The following is a 23,317-nucleotide window of genomic DNA, read 5'->3' on the forward strand; positions in this document are numbered from 1 at the left end:
ATTTGTTCCCTATAATTTCCTCTTCATCTTTCTTCTTTGTTTTCATCGAATCCATTATTACATCGGAGGTTTGTTCAAAAAATTTATTTTAGAATTAAAAATTATAAATAATTCACCTCACTTTAAGGACATTTAAGTCATTTTAACAATAAAAAAGTGTTTAACATCACTTGTTTACCAAACACATCAAAAAAAAATTTCAGTTTCAGCACTTTTATCCAAGCACTTATTATCTGCTTAATTTATAAGCACTTATTTTAAGCTTTTAACCACTTAAGTTGAAAAATTATTTTTTTAATCCTATCCAAACAAACTCTAAGTGATATATTTTCACACAAAATTATTCATAATTAATGGAGTAAATTATATAAATATTACCATAATGGATGATAATTTCATACTTATTCATCTTTCAATTTTTATTTTTTTCTCTTTTTAATTTTATTTTGATATTTATTTCTTTTCTTTTTTTTTTATTTTTGATTTTTTCTCAACCATTACTTTTTTCTCCTTTCTCCTTTCAATGTTTTTTATTTTTTATTATACTTTAATTTTTTATTTCCTCTTTTTTAAAAAAAAAATTCAACCCTTATTTTTTTTTCTTTAATCCTCTCAACGTCTAATTTTATAAAAGAATTTTTTTTATTTGATTTTTATTTTTTATTTTTTATTTCCTTTTTTCTTTTAAAAATTTTCTCGGTCTTTATCTTTATTTTTTTCTCCTTCTCTCTCAACTTCTATATTTTCTTTAATTTTAATTTTTTAATTTTTTTTCTCAATTTTTATTATTTTTGTTCTTTTCTTTGATTTCTTTCAATCAAGTTACATCTCATGAGTAAAAGTTGACACTATCACATTATAAAGGTAAGACTTATAACTTTCAAATAACAAGATACCTTTTATGGGTAAAAGTTGACACTACCACATTGTAGATGCAAGACTTATGATATTCAAGCAACAAGTTATGTTTCATACGCAAGAGTTGACACTATCACATTGTGTTTTGATTTATGAGATGTTCTATAACTCTTACCTTAGAGGCAAGACTTAGCTCAGGGATTTTCAAATAACAATTTATGTCGCACGGGCAAAAGTTGACTCTACCACGTTATGTTTTATTTATGAGATGTCCTACAACTATTGTCTTAGAGGCAAGACTTAGCTCAAGGACTTTCAAACTAAAAATTATGCCCAACGGGCAAGAGTTGACACTACCACTTTATGTCTTGATTTAAGAGACAACTCTTGCCTTAGAGGCAAGACTTATCTTAAAGACCTTCAAACTACAAATCATGCCTCACGGGAAAGAGTTGAAACTACCATATTATGTCTTTATTTATGAGATATTATACAACTCTTGCCTTAAAGGTAAGAATTAGCTCAAGGACTTTCAAATAACAAATTACGCTCCACGGACAAGAGTTGACACTACCACGTTATGTCTTTATTTATGAGATGTTCTACAACTCTCGCCTTAGAGACATGACTAATCCCAAGAATTGTCAATATTGGGCAAGAGTCAACACTAACACATTGTATTTTTTACTTATAAAATGCTCTATAACTCTTGTCTTTGAGGTAAGACTCAGCCTAAGGACCATAAAACAACAAGTCATGCTCTATGGGGCAAGAGTTGATACCACCACATTATGTATTGATTTATGAGATGTTTTATAACTCTTCCCTTAAAGGCAAAACTTAGACCAAGGACTTTCAAGTAACAAGTTGCGCCCCAGCAAGAGTTGACATTACCACATTGTGTTTTCATTTATGAGATATTCTATAACTCTTGCCTTAGAGGCAAGACTTAATCCAGGGACTTTCAAATAATAAGTTACGCTTCATGGGTAAGAATTAACACTATTACATTATGTTTTGATTTATGAGATGTCCTATAATTCTTACTTTAGAGGCAAGACTTAGCCCAAGGACTTTTAAACAACAAGTTACGCTCCACGGATAAGATTTAACACTACCACTCTATGTCTTGATTTATGAGATATTTTATAAATCAAGGACTTTTAAACAACAAGTTATGCCCCATGGGTAAGAGTTGATACTACCACATTATGTCTTGATTTGTGAGATGTTTTATAACTCTTGTCTTAGAAGCTCGAATTAGTCCAAGGACTTTCAAACAGCAAGTTGTTCCCCGTAGACAGGAGTTGACACTACCATATCATGTCTTGATTTATGGGATATTCTATAACTCTTACCTTAGAGGCAAGACTTAGCCGAGAAGTTACGCCCCATGAAAAAGAGTGGACACTATCATATTATGCCTTGATTTATATGATGCTCTATTAGCCTTGCCTCTAAGACAAAACTTGGCCCAAGAATTTCCCAAAAGAATAAGTTACGTTCATTGGACAAGTATTGACACTACAATATTATTTTTTGATTTATGAGATATTCTATAACTCTTGCCTTAGAAGCAAAACTTTACTCAAGGATTTTCAAACAAGTTATGATCCACAAGAAAGACTTGATACTACTACATTGTGCCTTGATTTATGAGTTGTTCTATAATTTTTTCTTAGAGGAAAAACTTATCCGAAAGAATTTTGTAACAATAATTCATGCCCTTAAATTTGCTTTGATGTCAAAAAAAGAAAATCTCTTTGCGAATTATCCAATTTTTATGTATTAGCAAAATATAATAGAAGTTGAGAAAGAAAAGAGATCAAGCAAAATAGAGAAATAAAAAAAAGATATTGAGAAAAAAAGACAAGAAAAAAATAAAGATTAAGAAAAAAGCAAAACAATTAAAAAAATTGAGAAAAACAAAATGAGAGAAAAAATAAAAATGAAGTTTGAGAAAAATGAGAAAAAAAAAAAAGAATTGATAAAAAAAGAAAAATAAAGCTTGAGACAAATGAATTAAAAAAAATGAAGAAATAGATAATGTTTGAGAAAAAGAAAAAGTAGAAAAAATAAAGGTTGAGACAAATTAATTAAAATATGAAAAAAATAAAAAATAAAAAAGTGAAAATAATAAAAATAAAAATAGAATTTAAGAGATAAATAAGTATGAAAAATTTTAAAATATTTGTAGTGTAGAGAGGCAAAGTTGTACTTATACTATACTTAAAAAGGAAGAAAGACCAGTATTTAAAGACTTTTCTTAATAGGTCAAAAATTCAAAACCACCCACTATTGGAATTATACCGTGTAATTTTCTGGAGAAATACACCTATAGATTTGGGCCCTTTCGGAGTCTATGGGGTGGGCTAATCTTTTATAGAAAATTACTAGTGCCCCTTTTTTTTTTGTTTAAATAAAGAGGCCCAATGGGCCATTTATTGAACGAAAAAAAAGAAAAATTAGTATCATACCACAATTTAACTTACCATAGCGATTTAAAATTTTAATCCTTTTAATAATTACATAAATCTCTTTTTTATTTAAAAATTTGGATACATCACAGAAGAATGTGATGTATCCATGTAACATTATGTGATGTATCTTGAAGAATGTGATGTATCTATGTGGAATAAATCAGAAATTTTTAGTAATTTTGAAAAAAGTTAAGATAGAGAGTTATTACCTTTTAAAGGATTAAGATTTATTTAACCTTTACAAAAAAAAATCTATATAAAATAGGGTAGGCCTAACAAGGTTAAGTCCAAAAAACAATATAAAGAAAAAAGGGAAAGTATACTAATTAAGAAACTCAAAAAATGAATCGACAAAGAAGAAAAATATCAGGAGATTTTAGATAACTCCATTGCCTGAATTCTAGAAAGCTCCATCTCCGGTGGAATTGACAGCTAGGAGCTATAACAACATCTGATAACAAATATGTGTTGAGAAATGTAACCTTGATCCAAAACTATGTTTCTTTATCCTTGTAGGTAAGGCTTCTTATCTTAGATCCAAAAATCAACAGGTTGAACCCCATAGAAATTGTATCACCATTGAGGATTAGATCCTTGAATAGGTCATTAATTTAACCTTTTCGACGCTAATAGGTATGAAGCCGACACTTTGGGAACACAATGTAGATCTGAGCAATGACCACATAGCCTTAAGCATAAAGAACCTAGTAAACCTAAATAAAGTAAATTTATTTGCTATAATAATCACTTGGTTGAATCCAACAAACCAACACTAATTTTATTGTAGACGACAAATTTTTCTAAGTCAAGAAAATAATAATCGAGACAAAAAAAATTGAAGTAACAAAATATAATATTTGATTTCGAATATAGTAAGTGTTACACTCTCTAAGATAATTCTCTGATTCTTCAAAGTAATATGAACTTAGACTTGAACGTGATTTGAATTCAAGGGCTTGAGTAGCTTGATCTTGAATCTTCGTCTTTTGACTTGAATTTGGATATTAGTTCGTCACAAACACTTGGATGATTGCCCCGAACAATGAATAAGTAACTTGATCTTGAACAAAATTTCCTTCATTCTTGATCTTGATTGTTTGAAACTTGTAACTTGCAGAGAAATTATAGTTTTTGATCCACGAGCTCTCTTCTTGCTTTTTGTATCTCCAAAAATCTTCTCCTTTGTGAGTCATGGGGACCCCTATTTATAGTTGGAGGGGCAAGACAATTGTGTGATTTGATTGGTTGGTTTGAAATTGGCCAATCATATTCTTTTGGTGAAAAGCTATAATTTGATTAACTAGAACATGTCATTTGCACACGTGGCATGATTTTAGTGGCTCATTTCATTTAACTTGGATTGCCACATAATATCAACACAGGTCATGTTTTTAGTGTCTCTTTCATTTAACTTGTATTGCCACAAAATATTAACACGACATGCTTTTTGTGACTCATTTCACTTAAGTTGGATTGCCACATAATATTAACACATGCCATGCTTTTAGTGGTTCATTTCATTTATCATGAATTGCCACATAACATTGCCACATGATATGCTTTTAGTGGCTAATTTTATTTAATGTGGATTACCGCATAACATTGACAAGATGCATGAGTTTGGACTTTAAGCTGGGCTAGCACCTATTTGGGCTTTGGGTTAATAAATATGGGCTCATCATTTCAATTGAATTAGCCTAATAAACTTGGGATTAGATGATTAATCCAATCATACTAGTCATATTATTTGAACTATTTTTCTTGAATTTAATATAGTCCAAATAAATATATGAATTTAAAGTTAATAAAATTTCAATACTCACAAATGCCCCCTACTTCAAAACTTGTCAAATTTGAATTTTTCTAAAAGTCGATGGACTAGACTTGAAGTACAATTGAGACAATAATATTTTTTTTGCTGTCTTGTATGTAGTACATACTTGTTTATTTGGTTTCAAGTAGTTACAAAAATTCTACAAGGATATTTTTTAAACTCCGTGTCCGGTCAAAATTTATCACATAAAATGAAATGGAGAGAATAAACAAATATCCATGTTGAAAATTTTCATGTACAAAATTTTCACTACTAGTGAAATGATAATTCATTGCTTGTTAACTGGGGTCCACATTTTAGGACCATTATCTTTAAAATTCTTCATAAACTTTTTGAGAGTTTTGATAGGAAAAAAATATTTTTGTCTTTATTTCAAAAATATTTGATTTATAAAGACTGAATTTGTATTGTATTAGGAGACTATTATATTTCTCTTCCCTTCTATAAATAGCAGCCCATTGTATTGAGTTTTTATAAAAAAAAAATCAACTCAATCACAGAGCATATCAAAGAGAGATATCATATTTAACAAGTGAATTTGTGCATTTTTTTTTACTCTACAACTGTGTGCTAAAAAAGAGTTAAGCAGCACATTTAGTTTCTAGGTTGACACGCAGAAGCCACCACGTTTGAAAAAAAAATCAAAAGACAAAAGACACTGTTTCTTATTTTTTTTAGTAGCCCCTTTTTGTTTCTATTATTATCATTACTTTTTTTGAACTTTCGTTGGCAGAGCAGCCTTATGTTTCTTTCTTTTTTTTCATTAATTTTTTCTGTTTTTTTTTTTGGCTTTACACGACTAACAATATTTTGTTTGCAGTTCCATTTAAAATAGGACTTTCAGACATAGTCACTCACTACACTGTATATCAGTTATCAGTAAACTCAGTATTCAGAATCCTTATGACTTCAGTTACAGCTATGTATTCATGCTTGTATTCTCATGCAGTCATGTTCATGTTATTCAATCAGTTATAGTTCATGCATATGAACCCTTGCATTTAGCCTTGCCTTACTTTGCGTACTAGTACATTCAGACATACTGACGCATACTTTTCTTTGCGCTATGGTGTTTTATACCATAGGTTCAGATGTATGGGCTCTAAAGCATTCTTAGCGGTTCAAACATTCAACCAGCAACATTAGACTAGCAGTGAGTCCTCATCATTTGAGAATATTCTTTTACTTTATCATCTTATTAGATTTAGCATGTCAGTAGATGGAGTTAGTTGGGGGATTGTCCCATTAACTTCTTATTCAGACCATTCAGTTTAAAGGTTTTTCAGACTAGATGTTCAGACAATATTCAGTATTTCTAATTCTAATGTTTTATTAGACTTTATCATTTTCTTTTCATCAGTATTACAGTTTTGAACCTTATGGCATTTCAGCCCATTATTCCACATTATACCATATTATTATCTAGTTATTGCAAAAAGTACCAATCTTGGGTTAGCTTATGGTCCTTCGAGATTATGAGCACCGTGTAGCGTCAGGGGTATAGACTCGGGGCGTTACAAACTTGATATTAGAGCCTAAGATTCAATAGTGTCCTAGGAAGTCTGAAAGCTGCTTCTAGTAGAGTCTTAGGCATGGGTGTGTAGCACGCCACACGTATGGACAAGAGGCTACGAGATGTTTTAGGAATAATTTCTTTTTTTTTCAGTATTCATCTCGTGCGAATGAGAATGAGCTCCAGATAAACTCTCTTTTAATTTAAGTTTCTCTTCTATCTATAGAAAATGCCTCCAAAGAGGACTTAGGGAAAAGAAACGGGAGATTAGCCAGCCCCTCAGCCCGACCAGCCCAATTCTTTAGGTGAACATGTCTCCCACGTGGAGTTCAGAGCAGAATTCACCACCCTAGCTCATTTTGTGGCAGCCCAGAATGAATGCCCATCTACCATTCTGGCCAATCCAGTGGCAATACTGCTACTACCAGGATTCGGGATTTTACCCGAATAAACCCTCCATTTTTTTCTAGGTCTAAGTCAGACCAGGACCCTTAGGAGTATCTTGTTTAGGTGCAAAAGATTACTGATATTATGGGGGTAACAACTAGTGAGGGTGTTGAGCTAGCTGTATATCAGTTGCAGGATATGGCTCACACTTGGTTCAAACAGTGAAAGGCAGAAAGGGTCGTAGATGCAGGGCCCATTCAATGGGAGAAGTTTGCCACTACTTTTCTAGATAGATTCTTTCCCCTAGAGCTGACAGAAGCTAAGGTGTTAGAGTTTATTAATCTGAAGCAGGGTAATATGACAGTGAAAGAGTATTCTCTCAAGTTTACTAAATTAGTTAGATACGCTCCTCATGTGGTGGCAGATAGCAGATCCCAAATGAGTAAGTTTGTGTCTGGGGTGAATGATAGTGTGGTCAAAGAGTGCAGGACCACAATGTTGATTAGTGAGATGGACTTGGCTTGGCTGATGATCCATCCATGCTCAGCAGATAGAGAATCAGAAGAATAAGAAGAAAGAGAAACAAAATAAGAGAGATAGAATAGGTAGTTTTAACTTTGCTCAGCCTAAGTCAGAGGGTGGGAAACATTCTCAGTTCCTCCTAAAATCTTTAGTTCCAGCTCCATCCTCAGCTAGTGCTCTATTGCCAAAATTCAGAGACGGTAATAGAGATGGGCATCAGGCCTTAAACCTCAGGGTAGTGTCAGCAGTGCCCGAACCAATCCTCTTTGTCAAACTTGTAGCAAGAACTATCAGGGTATATGCAGAGCTTACAGTGATATTTATGTCGGATATGGCAAACCAGTCCACAGAGTCAAATATTGTCCCTAGTTAAGTTCTCAGGGTCAGGAAAATCGTCCTCCAGCTTAATCCGATCGCCCGAATCAGCAGGGTGCCTCATCCAGTGCCACCAGTGGGCAACGTATAAATAGAATCTATGCTCTTCAGTCCTGACAGGATCAAAATAATTCTCCTGATGTGGTCACTGGTACGTTATAGATCTTTTATATATATGTTTATGCATTGCTAGATCCAGGAGCTTCTTTGTCTTTTATTACTCCTTATATAACAGTTGATTTTGGAGTCAGTCCTAAAATTCTAGTAGAGCCTTTCCCTAAAATTCTAGTAGAGCCATTCTCAGTCTCTACCCTAGTGGGTAAATCCATCATAGCCCGATGGGTGTACAAGAACTGTCCGATTATGGTATCTCAGAAAATAACTTCAGTAGACTTAGTCAAATTAGAGATGACTAATTTTGATGTTATTATTGTTATGGATTGACTTCATTCCTGCTATGACTCAGTCAACTGCAGAAACGAAATTGTCCAATTCTAGTTCCCAAATAAACCCATCCTAGAATGGAGGGGTAGTACTTCAGCGTTTAGGGGTCAGCTTATTTCTTACCTTCGAGTGAGAAAAATGATATCTAAGGGATGTGTCTATCACCTTGTACGAGTCAAGAACTCTAGTTCAGAAACCCCTACTCTTGAATCAGTGTCAGTAGCATGTGAATTCCCAAATATATTTCCCAAAAATTTTCCCAGAATTCCTCCTGAAAGGGAAATTGATTTTGGAATTGATCTTCTCGTAGATACTCAGACCATATCTATTTCTCCATACAGAATGCCACTTGCAGAACTTAGAGAATTAAAAAAATAGTTGAAGGATCTCTTATATAAGGGATTCATCAGACCCAATGTGTCCCCGTAGGGTGCACCAATTTTATTCATACGTAAGAAAAATGGTTCTCTTAGAATGTGCATAGACTATCGTTAGCTCAATAAGGTCATGGTAAAAAACAAGTATCCCTTTCCCAGAATCGATGACTTATTTGACCAAATTTAAGGTGCTAGTTAATTTTCTAAGATAAACCTCAGATCAGGCTATTATTAACTCAGAGACAGAGAATGTGACATCCCGAAGATAGATTTCAGAACTCGGTATGGTCACTTCAAATTCTTAGTCATGTCCTTTGGTCTTACCAATTCCCCAGTATCTTTCATGGACTTGATGAACCGTGTGTTCAAGCAGTACTTGGACATATTTATCATAGTTTTCATAGATGACATCCTGGTTTACTCCCGCAGTGAACAAGATCATGCAGACCATCTCAGAATAATATTACAGACTCTCAGAAATCATCAGTTATTCGCCAAATTTAGTAAGTGCAAATTTTAGCTAAGGTCACTAGCATTCCTTGGACATATTATTTCCGATGATGGCATTAGGGTGGATCTCTAAAAGACCAAAGCGGTGAGAAACTGGCCCAGACCTATCTCTCCATCAGATATGAGGACTTTCTTGGGTTTGGATGGCTATTACAGGCAGTTTGTTAAGGAATTTTTATCTATTACATCCCCTATGTCTATATTGACTCAGAAGAAAGTCAAATTTTAGTGGTCAGATTCTTGCGAGAAGAGTTTTCAGGAGTTGAAGACTTGACTCACCTCAGCTCCAGTTTTGACTCTTCCATATGGTTTAGATGAGTTTGTGGTATACTGTGATGCATCCAGAGTAGGTTTGGGTTATGTTCTCATGCATCATGGTAAGGTCATAGCCTACGCCTCCAGACAGCTTAAACCCCATGAGAAGAATTATCCGACTCATGATCTCGAGTTAGCAGCAGTATTGTTTCCTTAAATATTTGGAGGCACTACTTATATGGGGTGCATGTAGATGTGTTCACAGATCACAAAATCCTTCAGTATGTGCTTTCTTAAAAATAATTAAACCTCCATTAGAGAAGGTAGTTAAAGTTATTGAAAGACTATGATTTGAGCATTCTGTATCACCCGGGCAAGGCCAATATAGTGGCTGATGCTCTCAGTAGACTGTTTATGGGTAGTGTTGCTCATTTTGAGGACAATAAGAAAAAATTAGTTCAGGAAGTTCATCATCTTTCCCGACTAAGTGTCCGCTTAGTCGATTCAGCAGAAGGTAGTGTGTGGGTTCAGAACAGTTCAGAATCATCTCTAGTTTTTAAAGTAAAGGAAAAGCAGGATAGAGATCCCAGTTTAGTCAAGTTAAAAAAGTCAGTTAGAGATCAAAAGGTGAAGGTTTTCTCCCAAGGGTGAGATGGTGTTTTGTATTGTCAGGGTCGTTTATGTGTGCCAGGTGTGGATAACTTGAGGCAGCGAATTCTTACAGAGGCGTATGGTACGTGTTACTCTATTCATCTAGGGGCCATTAAGATGTACTGAGATTTATGGAAGATCTATTGGTAGAGTGGGATGAAGAGAGATATTCCAAAATTTGTGGCTAAGTGCTCGATATGTTAGGAGGTTAAGATTGAGAATCAGAAGCCAAGTAGGTCCATGTAGGAGTTCAGTATCCTTACTTGGAAATGGGAATAAGTGAACATGGACTTTGTGATGGGTTTATCTCATACTTGTTGTCAGCATGGTTTAGTTTGGGTCATTATAGACAGGGTGACCAAATCAGCTCACTTCCTTCCAATCCATACCTTGTATTCAGCCGAGGATTATGCCAAACACTATATCAGAGAGTTGGTTATATTACACAGTATTTCGTTGTCCATTGTCTCAGATAGAGATACCCAGTTCACCTCTCATTTCTGGAAGACATTCTAAAAGGGTCTTGGCAGCTAAGTTCACCTCAGTATAACCTTTCATCCCCAGACAGATAGTCAAGAAGAAAGGACCATTCAGACTTTGGAAGATATGCTACGATCGTGTACGATAGATTTTAAAGGTAGTTGGGATGACTACTTACCTTTGATTGAGTTTACATACAACAACAACTATCATTCCAGCATTCAAATGGCTCCGTTTGAAGCTTTCTATGATAGGAGATGCAGATGTCCAATCACTTAGTTCAAGGTGGGTGAGGCCGCAGTTGTAGGGCCTGACCTAGTATTCGATACCTTAGAGAAAGTTTAGTTGATCAGAGAGAGGTTCAAGACTGCTCAAAGCCGACAGAAATCATTTGTTGATGTGCGTAGAAAGGATCTTGAGTTCGAGATTGGCAATTATATGTATTTGAAAATATCTCCCCTGAAGGGAGTGAAGAGGTTCGGCAAGAAGAGAAAGCTCAGTCCCCGATATAGCGGTCCCTTCAAAATTCTCAGTCGCTTCGGCAAAGTAGCTTACGAGCTTGAATTGCCTTGAGATTTATCTTCAGTCCATCTAGTGTTCCATATCTTCTTGCTAAAGAAGTGCATAGGTGACCCAGCAGTTGTAGTCTCTATAGAGGGCATAGATGTTAACAACCTCTCTTTCAAAGAGATTCCAGTCAAAATCCTTGACTATCAGACTCGCAAATTGAGGAATAAAAAATTCCTTCTAGTCAAAGTTCTTTAGCGGAATCAATCCGTTGAGGGAGCTACTTGGGAAGTAGAAGCATACATGCGGACCAAGTATCCTCACCCCTTCTCCGCTAATCCAAACTCAGCCCAAGGTAATGGCTTTTCTCAAGATTATTCAGTTTCATGCTCAGATTTCCATTACAAACTTGGTATCATTTACCTTTGCATATTCAGTGATATGTTCATGAGTCATTTCAGCCATGTATTCTTACATCAGATATGTATGATCAGTATGAGAAACTTAGCTTATCAGTACTCCCAGTTATGTATTCATGAACCTGCTTAGTTATGTACTCATGCATCAGATATGCATGTTCAACGTAATAATTTAGTATATCAGTAATATCAGTCCTATAGTCATATCCCAGATGTTCATGTTCAGTGAGTAGATTTAACCTACTAGTACTCTTAGTTCAGTCAGTCACATTCGAGGACGAATGTTCCTAAGGGGGGGATATTGTAAGACTCCACAAAATTCCTAGCTTAATTTAGTCCTTTAAGCTTGTTAAGGGGTCCCAGACTTAGAAAATTCTATCTAAGTATTAAGACTTAGTTTATTTTAGGCCTTCAAAAGTTGGCAATCTCATTTTGCGACCTTAAAGTCCTTTAAATATCTATATTTTAGTTAATTCATGACCAGGAAGGTCAATAGATGTTCCCGGACAATTTCAAATTTTTCAGACTTCGTTTGAAGCTCCTTTGGAATCCCAAAATAGTGTACCAATGCGATCTTGGAGTACCGCGTGGCCTATCGTGTTGGTTAATAGTTTTCCCAGCTACCAGCATCAAATTCCAGTGACTCGGCGTGATCTTGGCGCGATGTGTTGGATTTTGCATCGGTGCCATCAATGCAACACATCAACCTACGCGTTGGCAATATAGTCTTCACTCATTAAAAAACGGTGTTCTTGGGGGTATTTGGGTCTTTTTCCCCTGACTCTCAGCCCTCAAAACATGAAATTTAATACCCTAGGAAGCAAATAAACCTATTCTGTTTTAATTTCTCTTAAGAACAAGCCTTATGGTTTTTAAAGTTCAAATCAATAACTCATAATTCCACCATTAATCTCCAGAAATTCTTCAACAAGGTATGTAAAGTGTTCATACAAGGGTCCCTTACACCCCTGGAGTTCAAGAAACTACTTTTAAAAACATGAATTGTGATTTCCATATTATGGGTTTGAATGTAATCATGTTGATGTGGTGGAATGTGTTCCAAGTTGAAATCTTTATGTGTTTATTGATATTATGATAGCATGTAAGTTGAATTTTGTTTACCTTATATTAAAACACTTGATGTATGATACCCAAGTATAAAGCTACACCTATCATGTGTTTGATAAAATGCAAAATTGAGACTATGGTGCTTTTGTGATCCTTTGGTAGTCTAAATGATGAACTTATGCTAGACCCACATGTTCACAATGTTTTCCATGTTAAAGCTATATTTTGTATGTGTTTGATGGAATGCTCATGAGATTGGTTTAATGAAATTATGATGTGTTAGTATGCTTTCCTATTTATGTGTAAGTTCATGACTTTTAAGTGATTGATGAAATGCCTCATAGATCGTATTGTGAGTTGTTGACTATTGTCAAGCATTCAAGAATTGTCATGTCTTATTATTTTCATGCCATCGAGTCCTGGAGGTATTTAATACCCTTCAATTTAGCTGTGTGCCTAGACCCAATGTCAGTTACAGTATAGTCTCATTTATGTCACGATCAGTAGTACTCTAATTCAGTTATAGAACTCAGGAAAATTCAGTTCAATTCAGTTAATCGGTATAATTAGTAATAGATCAGTTCAGACTAGTATGAATTAGGAAATTAGTTTAGTGTCTATTTAGTTGGGAGTAGGATTCAGCACCGAGTGAACCCAAGGATGGGGACTCACCTGCTAGTAGAGGGTGTGATCCTTAGAAGCAGTCCTTGCATTCCAGAAATACGTAGCCAGCATATGTTGAGACATCAAAACCTCTTAGTTGAGGTTTGATGAGGTGGCTTAACCTGACAGTTGAGGGTCCCACCATTCTCATTTGAGAACCTGCCAGATAAGGGTATCTCTTTAGTGTCTTTACCCGTGGCACGATACTGACACCCTTCAAACTGGGGTTACATGTTGGACCCCAAATTTATTCAGAAAAGGGGCATATTAGTTAGATGATTACCTCCCACAGTCTCAGTCTCAGTTTTCAATAAAGAACTCAGATAGTTCTATAGATTTCAGGCCTGTCAGATACAATCACTCAGCTCAGTATGAAACTCAGCTAGTTCCATTTAAAATAGGATTGTCAGACACAGTCACTCAGTAAATAGTATATCAGTTATCAATTATATCAGTTATCAGTAATCTATGTTATCAGTAAACTCAGTATTCAAAATCCTTATGACTTCAATTACAGTTATGTACTCATACTTATATTATCACGCAGTCATGTTCATGTTATTCAGTCAGTTATAGTTCATGCATATGAACCCTTGCATTCAGCCTTACCTCATTTTGCTTACCAGTACATTCACTCGTACTGACGCATACTTTTCTTTATGCTATGGTGTTTTATACCATAGGTTCAAACGTACGGGCCTTAGAGCATTCTTAGCGGTTCAGATGTTCAGCCAGCAGCAGTAGACTAACAGTGAGTCCTCATCATTCGAGGATATTCTTTTATTTCATTATTTCATTAGATTTAGCATTTTAGTAGATGGAGTTAGTTGGGGTATTGTCCCATCAACTCCTTATTCAGACAGTTTAGTTTAGAGGTTTTTTAGACTAGATGTTCAGACAGTATTCAGTATGTCAGATTCTGATGTTTTATCAGACTTTATCATTTTCTTTTCATCAGTATTATAATTTTGAATGTTATGGCATTTCAGCCCATTATTCCGCATTATACCATATTATTATTCAGTTATTGCAGTAGGTACCAGTCATGGGTTAGCTTGTGGTCCTTCGAGATTATGAGCACTGTGAAGCATCCAGGGTACAGACTCGAGGCGTTACATCAACATAGCACTAAACATTCTTATGAAGCATATCATCAAAAATATTCTACATAGCTCGTTGGTAAGTAACACCAATATTCTTTAAACCAAAAGGCATCACCTTGTAGCAATATATTTCTTTAGGAGTGCAGAAGGCCGTGAGTTCTTCATCTCTTAGTGCCATACGAATCTAATTATACCCAGATGAACCATCCGTGAAAGATATTGCTTCACATCCAGTTGTGGCATCAATCTTATGCTTGGGTATCGTAAGAGTAAATTTATCTTTAAGACACGCATTATTAAGATCCTTAAAGTCAAAACAAACTCGAATTTGACCATTCTTCTTTCTTACAGGTACTATGCTTGAAATCCACGTGGGATACTTAACTTCTCGAATGAAACCTACTTTGATGAGCTTGTTAACTTCAGTTTCAATCAAAGGGACTAATTTAGGTCTAAACTGACGTTGAGCCTACTTAATAGGGCAAGCACCTTTCTTCACAGCAAGGTGATGAACTGCAATATTAGGATCTAATCTTGGCATTTCTTTGTAGCTCCAAGCAAATAGATCTTTATACTCGATAAGCATCTCAATATACTTGTTTTCTTCATCTTCATCTAGTAAGTTTCTTACATACGTAGGCCTTCGATCTTCATGAGTCGCAAGATTGTTTTCCTTCAATACATCAACAGTATTTTTCACCCCTTCCTCAAGTTCAGGTGGTGCATCTTTAGCGTCTTCAACTTTTTGAGGATCGCCATCTTTGAAAGATATGTGATGACATGTGTTGATATTAACGAACTTATCTTCGATTTTCACATGTGGAAGAGTACCCTTTTTATCGCACATTGTGATGAGAAATAATGATCCTACACTTTCTACATTTTCTTCACATTACTTAGTATGAACTATAGTATGAGTTCATGCTTTGAGGACATCTCCACATAAAACTAAGACTTTTGTTTCTCGGCTCATTCTAGAAGGAATCAAACTGGAGCAACTTTTGTGAAAATTAGGCTCTTTAGCATAAACATGTTCTTCCATCCTTCTATTATTTCTTTGGCGTTTGTATTTCTTCTTCATTGGCCCCAACCAATCAAATACCTATGTTCTTGTACTTGGGTCAGTGAGCCAATCAAACACAGAAACCCTTTTGTTAGATGTTACAGAATCATTCTTAGGGGTAATGTAGTTGATCCATGCCTTATTTATAGATATACGGATCGGTGATGGTTGTTTGTAACCCAAACCTTTACGCAATTGTTTGACAGCATAACCTTTATCTATCATCATCCTCTGAGTAGGATTTCGACCATGGTTTGGCCCTCCTTGTGCTTCAAGTGGGAGTTTTCCTAGCTTAGAGGATTTATCAGGATTATATCCAGCTTTTGCCAATAACTTATAGGTGTTTAGGTCAAAACCCTCATTCATACGCTTTTCAAGAAATACTTTATGTGGATCAAGATTAGATAACTCAACAAAACCTTCCACTGATTTTGAAGGTGACTTGATTACATTAATTTGCTTAATAGGAAAGTTTAACTCTCCTAATGCATTTTTCTGCAATTCAGATGATTGTACTTCAACCTTTTTTTTCTTTGGGACATAATAGATAATTGGAGTCACATTCTTACTTGACAATGCTGCATTAATCTTGGGTACCTTATTCGCATTAGAAAATGTTGGACATTTTTCACCACCAACTTTTCCTTTCCCGTTACCTCATCATTCTTCTTTGCAATGTTAACATTCCTTATAGGAACCACATCACCAAATTTTACCTCCTTTTGGATGTGTTTCTTCAAGTAAATTTTGCATGAGCAAAATGGGTTTTTGCTTTAGTAAAAGGCATATCATCAATAACTCCCTTCTTTTGTACTCCATTTTTAAAGTACTTAAAGCATTGATGGTAAGTGGACGTGATCACTTTGTTATCATGTATCCATGGCCTTCCCAATAAGATGTTATATTAAGTCTTTGCGTCAATCATATACATTAATATGCTTGAACACATATCTCCCACGTGACTTCCAGTTTGATAGAACCTATGGATCTTTCCCCCTTGATTGAATCCCTGAATCATTAGATGATATTCAGACAATTCATCCATCGAGATTCCAAGCTTGTTTACAGTGTGAATTGGGAGAATATTAACTCCAGAACCATCATCAGTCATAATTCTTTTCACTTTGTGCTCATGCACGTAGACAGCCATATACAAAGGATGATTATGTGATGTCTCAACCAATAAGAGGTCATCATTAGTGAATGTGATATTTGCATCACAAGTGTTCACTTTTTTAGAAAGAGGATTAACAGGTTCTTCATCTGAAAGTATTAAAGGCAATCCCGAGTCTCCCGTTGGTGTCTCTTCTTTATTAATATTTCAACATGAGGCCTTGATGCCAATATAAGATATTTCTTCATGAAACCAACTCGGCAAGAATTCCTCTAATGTGACTGGGTAACGGGGCTTTGGACGATAATTCTTCTCAATTTTCATCTTTCTCGCATTCTTCTCCGCCATTTTCCTTTGTGGTCTTTTGACCATCATTACTCTTGTTGCTTGTTTGCTCATCTCCTTTTATGAGCATATCTTACAATGTCTCCATCGAGTCACCAGGATCCATCTTTCATCATCAGTGTGCTCAATAAGGGGTTGACTTTCTTTTAATGATTCCTCCTTTACTATTACTCCATTTATCATAGGATGAGGCAATGGCCTACTAACATTGATGGGTTCAAAGTCACCAAATTTAATCATCTTTTATGTGTTGGAATTAGGACATCATCACATTTATGCACTTCAACCAAGTTGCAAAAAAATATGGGATCAAGTGAACCAAAAGTGACCAATACTTGATTTAAACTTTCCTTCTCATCTTTGAGCAATATATTTCCTTCGCGGGCCAAGTCCATGACCTTTTCCTTGAAGATAAAACATTTTTCTATGGGATGACCCAACAACCAATGATATTTGCAGTAGTTTGGATCACTAGTCCTTCCAGCTTTATTTGGATGCTTCATTTCAGGTAAATCAAAGAGTTTATATGAAAGGAGTTCTTCAAAAATTATTGGGAAATCCAAGTCCAAAAATGGATACTCTTTTGCTTGTATCTCCTTTAAAGTCAACTTTTTGTTGGCATTATTCTGGAAAGATGTGGTTTTCACAATTTTCTTTTTACTTAGCTTTGTGGTGACCCTCAATGGTGCGACATTAACATCGATCACCTCTTTACTTTTAGATTTTGGCACAAACTTGCCCCCTTTCTTCACTTCTAGTTTATCTTTTCCTTTTTGGGGCTCGTAACTAGGTGGTCCTTAATTTTCACTTGAGGACATGCTTAACTCCATATCATGAGAGCGTGTAGCAAGTTCTTCAAATTACTTGGCTTTGATGCCCTTTAGGATGTAACAAAGTCCCCAATGCATTCCTTGAATACATATTTCTTTCCCAGAAGCTTCACTAAGTCTGTCTTTACAATTAAGACTCCCGGTCCTCCATCGATTGATGAACTAAATAATTCGTTCATCTTCTCGTTGGATCATATTAGTAAGTTCAACCATACTTACAGTATGTCTCGTGCTATAGAAATGATTGATAAATTCATGTTCAAGTTGTTCCCAACTATTAATAGAACCAGACTCGTGGTTAGTAAACCAATCAAACGCATTTCCTTGTAAAGAGCACACAAACTGTTTAACAAGATAATCTCCATAAGTTCCAGCACTATTGCATATTTCAATAAAGTGTGCAACATGTTACTTTGGGTTTCCCTTACCATCAAACTATTGAAATTTTAGAGTTTGATAACCTGCAGGCATCTTTAATCCATTAATTCTTAAAGTATATGGCTTAGCATATGTAAGAGATGGTTTGGAAGCAATATCATACTTGTCTTTAATGGTTCCAACAATAAAGTCCTTCAGTTGGTGAATTGGGATTAACCTCTCAGTAGATACTTGTAGTTCATTAACAATATGCATTTGCTTCGCAGATGAGTCTCCTTTGTCTTGTTCCATCGGACGCTTCCCAGATGCTTGGCTTGAGCCTCCCTCCATAACATTTCAACCCTGTCTGTAACTTGACAATCCGATTATCCTGATCTTGCACATATTTTGTTAGGCCTTCAATCGCCTTAGTCAAACTTGCAAGTTGTTCTTCCACAATTGAGGTATAAGTCACCATTGCTTAGATAGCCACTGAAGCTGAAAGATTAAAGCATGGATTTTCCCTCAAATTGAAATATGAGTAAAACAGTTTATGTGGAGTAATTAGAGCAAACTTAGTGATCAAAGCCTGATCATCATCATTCATGGTGTGGTCCTTAGTCTTAAATGGGCCGAGTGAAGCTAAAGTCTTCTCAACGATCTCAGTGATATTTTCTCCTTTTCCAACTCATTGGGAAAAAATCTTGCCCCCTTTGAAGACTAAAGATCAAATACAGGAGCTAATATAACTTATGTTTGATGAGCAACGTAGCTACGTTTTAACTTTTCCTTATAAAGCAGAACTTCTGGATCATTATGTAGTAGTTGTCTTGAAATATCTATTTTCTAAGTAAAAGTTAGAACGACTATCTTATGGATAAAATTTGTTAAGTTAGGCCCATAAATTAGAGGTCATTTTTGCAAGACTTTTCTTATGGGAGACAAAATATAAAGACCAACCCATTTTAGGATCATTTCTGAACTTGAACAAATCATTTAAACATATTAGTGCGCCTTAATGTACCTCCCTTAAAAAAGAGAAAAAGATTCCCTTACGTACAAAATTAGAGCCATTTTTATCGATGGTAGTAATACTTTCTAGTTTATCAAACTTATACAAACATGGTAAAAAAACTATTAATGGATGAGACCAGGCTTATAGCAAATTTTGTATCATCTTTCTGCCTAAAACTAGGTTATCATCTTTCCTATTTTTTTCTATTTATTCCACAATTTCAATCTCAATAAAGTTGCATCTTAATCAATTTTCATACACTATCAAAATCTTTTATTTACACCATTAAAATTTCAATTGGATTCTAGGTAACATCTTCTTTTACTAACAAAGATTGAAAAGATAATTAAAAAATATACGTTGATAAACTAGGCAGTTCTAAATATTATATGTAAGTTGTTATTGTAAGAAAACTCTACCAAAGGTAGATATTGTCCTAATTACCACCAAAATCAAGAACACAATACCTCAATATGTCTTCTAATGTCTAATGGTTTATCTGGGTATCTGTCCATCTGCGGGTGAAATGTAGTACTCAAATCCACTCGTGTTTGCAATATTTCTTGGAATGGTTCTAGAAGTTCTTGGTGAACTAATGTTCCCTATATGACAGAATAGATACTGGAACCTTGAAGCTTGATAATTTTAGTTATATAAAAATGTGCATTGGGTGCACCAATATAGGCAGTTTTGGGGTATGAAGTGCGTCGACTTTGTCAATCGATCAACACTACCCATATAGAATCAAACACTTAAAAATTTATAGGAATCTCGTTACAACATCCATGGTGATCTTCTCTCACTTCTATCCTTGTCATGTTTAGGATAATTTTGCTCATCCTTTTTTGTCTCAAAGGCAAAAGTTATGAATTGTCTATATTTAATAAGAACATATTCATATCCCACTTGAGAGGCATCATAATAAATTGTAAATTCTATAATTATCGATGGAAGTACTAACATTGGGGTTTTTTTTCAAATGTTCCTTGAGTTGTTAAAAACTCTATCTGTATGCCTCTAACCATTGGAATTTCACATTCATTTATATTAGCTTTGTCGAAGGTGAAACTATCTTGGAGAATCCCACATGTAACAACTATAATAGCCAATGAGGCTTAATAATTTACATATGAACCACAATTGTTGGCTTTTTCCATTTCTTTACTGCTTCCACTTTCTTTGAGTCTACTAAGAAAACTTCTTAAGATAAAATATGTCCTAGGAAGTCAATTTGGTTAAACAAAGTTCACCATTAGAGGTCTTAGTATATAACATACATTCTCAAAGTGTTTGTAATATCATCCTCAAGTGTTGTCAAAGATCTTCCTATATCTTTGTATACATAAGGATATCATTGATATACCGACTCATGAAAGTACATTTTACATCTTCGTAGATGGATAATTGCATGCTTTTCAACAACCTTTAGTGTTTTTAATGTGTTTTGTGTGTGTTCTCAGGAATTAAACTCAAAGGCAACAAAAATCGTAACTTTAAGCTTATGACACCTACGATGTGGTGCTTGAAGGACCCTCAGTATCATGAAGAACCATAGATCTTTCCATTACTATGAATAAGAAAATTAGGAAAACAAAAGTTGGGTGATAGTCCAGCTGATGGGTCATCAAAGTTGTGATAGATCGTCACCCAAGGTGTCATAGTGAAACAGAATCCATAAAGATTATAAGCCAAGAAACAACTAGGGAGATAAGCCATCAGATGAGTGACAGACCATCATTGAAGCTGGCGTGACTCATATAGAACAGATCCATTCTAGAAGTAAGTAAGGTTCATCCCACAAACCATAACCCATCTGATAGACCATTTCTTCAGCCAACAATCATAACGCGATAGTCTAGATTTGAAATTCAAATCCCCATTTTCTTGGAGCCTATAAATACCTAGTTTAGGGTCTAGAATAGCCATATTTTACCTGGAGCTGACTTTTGTAATGTATTTGTTCTTGAGAAATAAGTTTTGGAGTTTGAAATACAACAATTCTTGGTTTGAACTTGGATTCAAATCTGAATTTGAACATTGTAAGTTCTACTCTTCAAGTTATAAAATCAAGATTTTTTATCTATCTTCTTATCATGAGTGGCTAAAACTCCATAACTAGGATTACGGGATCCTTGGTAAAATTTCACTTCTAGGGTTATGGGTTCTTGAATTTGTACTATTCTTATGATTATATTGCTTTTCTATTTATTTTAATGGGTTCTCTGGGTTGCAAAATTTAGAACATGTCCTAAAACTTAGCTTGCTTGAGTAAAGATGTTAGTAGGCGGTTGGCCATAAAAACTAAATTTTTTTGGTGTTGGAATTGAAATTGAAGTTGAAATTGGAGTTGGAGTTGTGTTTGGCCATGTATTTCAAAATTCTTTTGACTTTTGGAATGAATTTTTTAAATATAATTTTATTTTACCCAATTTTTATAAATTATCAAAATTACCAATCTTAACTAATTTACCTACAAGATAATCAAATGTGAGAGAAGACAATAATGTTGTCTTTATTGTTGGTGTTGCATAAAGAGTCACAAGAATGGACAGATAAAGGTCCTATTGTATTATGAGGAAGAAGAAAAAAATTAAGTTGCCTTTAACTTTGAGGTCTTTTATCAATAGAAGTAGGAAGAAGTGGTTAATATTGTAGCTAGCCATTTAACTTCGGTTGTTGGTTGAAATTAATAAGGTGTTTTTATAAAAGTAAATAGTATGGGGTCATTTGTAACAATAAATAAACCTATAATTGATGTTGGAAAAAAGCAAAAACAAGTCAAACTTGTTTTCACTTTTTAAAAAAATTATTTTGGAATCGGATTTGGAATTCTCATGGCAAAACACCCCAATTTTCATAACGTGAAATAATTTTTCGAAAAAAAATAAAAAATTCTTGTGTCCAAATGGATCCTTAATGTGGGAAAAAGATTAGTAAGAAGAATTTAGAGTTTCCAACCTCTAAATAAAGATTAATGCTTTAATCGAATTAATCTCTTGGGGAACATATTGCATCATTATTTCATCACCTTAAGTTTGAAAGAATTACAACGAAAATCATCTTTGAAAGTTGGGAAATACTTCGATCAAAAATTGATCTCAATGTCCCTATAATTGCATTTATTGGTATAATTCATATACCCTATAATTCGAAAGTGATCAAATACTGAGGTGAACATAATCCTAGTTCACTCTTTCTTGATTTATAATACATTATAGATACCACCCCAGGCTTTGTCCTTATTCCCATCTAAGGTTGAATAAGATTAGATTAGTCTCGATAAATTCGTTCTCAATAATACATCGACTTTTTGACATACCACAATTACTTATTCAATTTTGTAACAAAACCCCTACTTTGTGGAAACTAATGATTAATTGTCAACTAATCTATATATAACTTAATTAGAATCCTATTCCCTGTGGGATTCGACCCCAACCTTTGTTGGGTTATATATTTGACAACGACTGCTTACACTTCTTAAAAGATAGTTGTAGTTTGGGCATATCAAATTTTGGTACAGTTGTTGGGGAATACAGTTGTCAATTAAGTATATTTGTGTTCACTGACTTTTAGTGTAGTTTCCTAATTTTACTTTTATTTGTTATTTTTGTGTTGCAAGTTATTGATTGTGCATACCACAAACTCATCGTTCCAGAAAACCTCTACTACCTTTTGATCCTGAACTCCCTAGAATTCTAAGGAGGAAAATAAAAGAACAATAAGAGGCAGAATGATTGGCTGCATTTTCCACCACCAGTTAAACTAATAGAATATTGATACACCTGTTCATATGTGAAATGGTGATGATGAGAACCTGAGAGATGATGAGTTGGTTGAACCATTAAATAAGTGGCGAGTAAACAATATCACACCAGCCAACTATTATCAGTAAGCATGGGGCATAGGACGCCAACAACCCATGACTCAGTTTACCTTGGATGATGATGATGTTGATTTGGATGGAGCTAGTGCTATCGGAGCAATTATGATACCCTCATTGGATTTGGAGTTAAAGTTTAATATTAGTAAGTATAATGGTATAATTTCTTAATCTGAAAGGGTTGTTCAATGGACTGCCTTGTTATGATCCGAACATGCACATAGTGAAATTTGTCAATATCTGTAAATTTTTTGACTAGCCTAG

The sequence above is a fragment of the Capsicum annuum genome, chromosome 2 (genome assembly GCF_002878395.1).
Source record: "Capsicum annuum cultivar UCD-10X-F1 chromosome 2, UCD10Xv1.1, whole genome shotgun sequence".
NCBI classification, from domain to species: domain Eukaryota; kingdom Viridiplantae; phylum Streptophyta; class Magnoliopsida; order Solanales; family Solanaceae; genus Capsicum; species Capsicum annuum.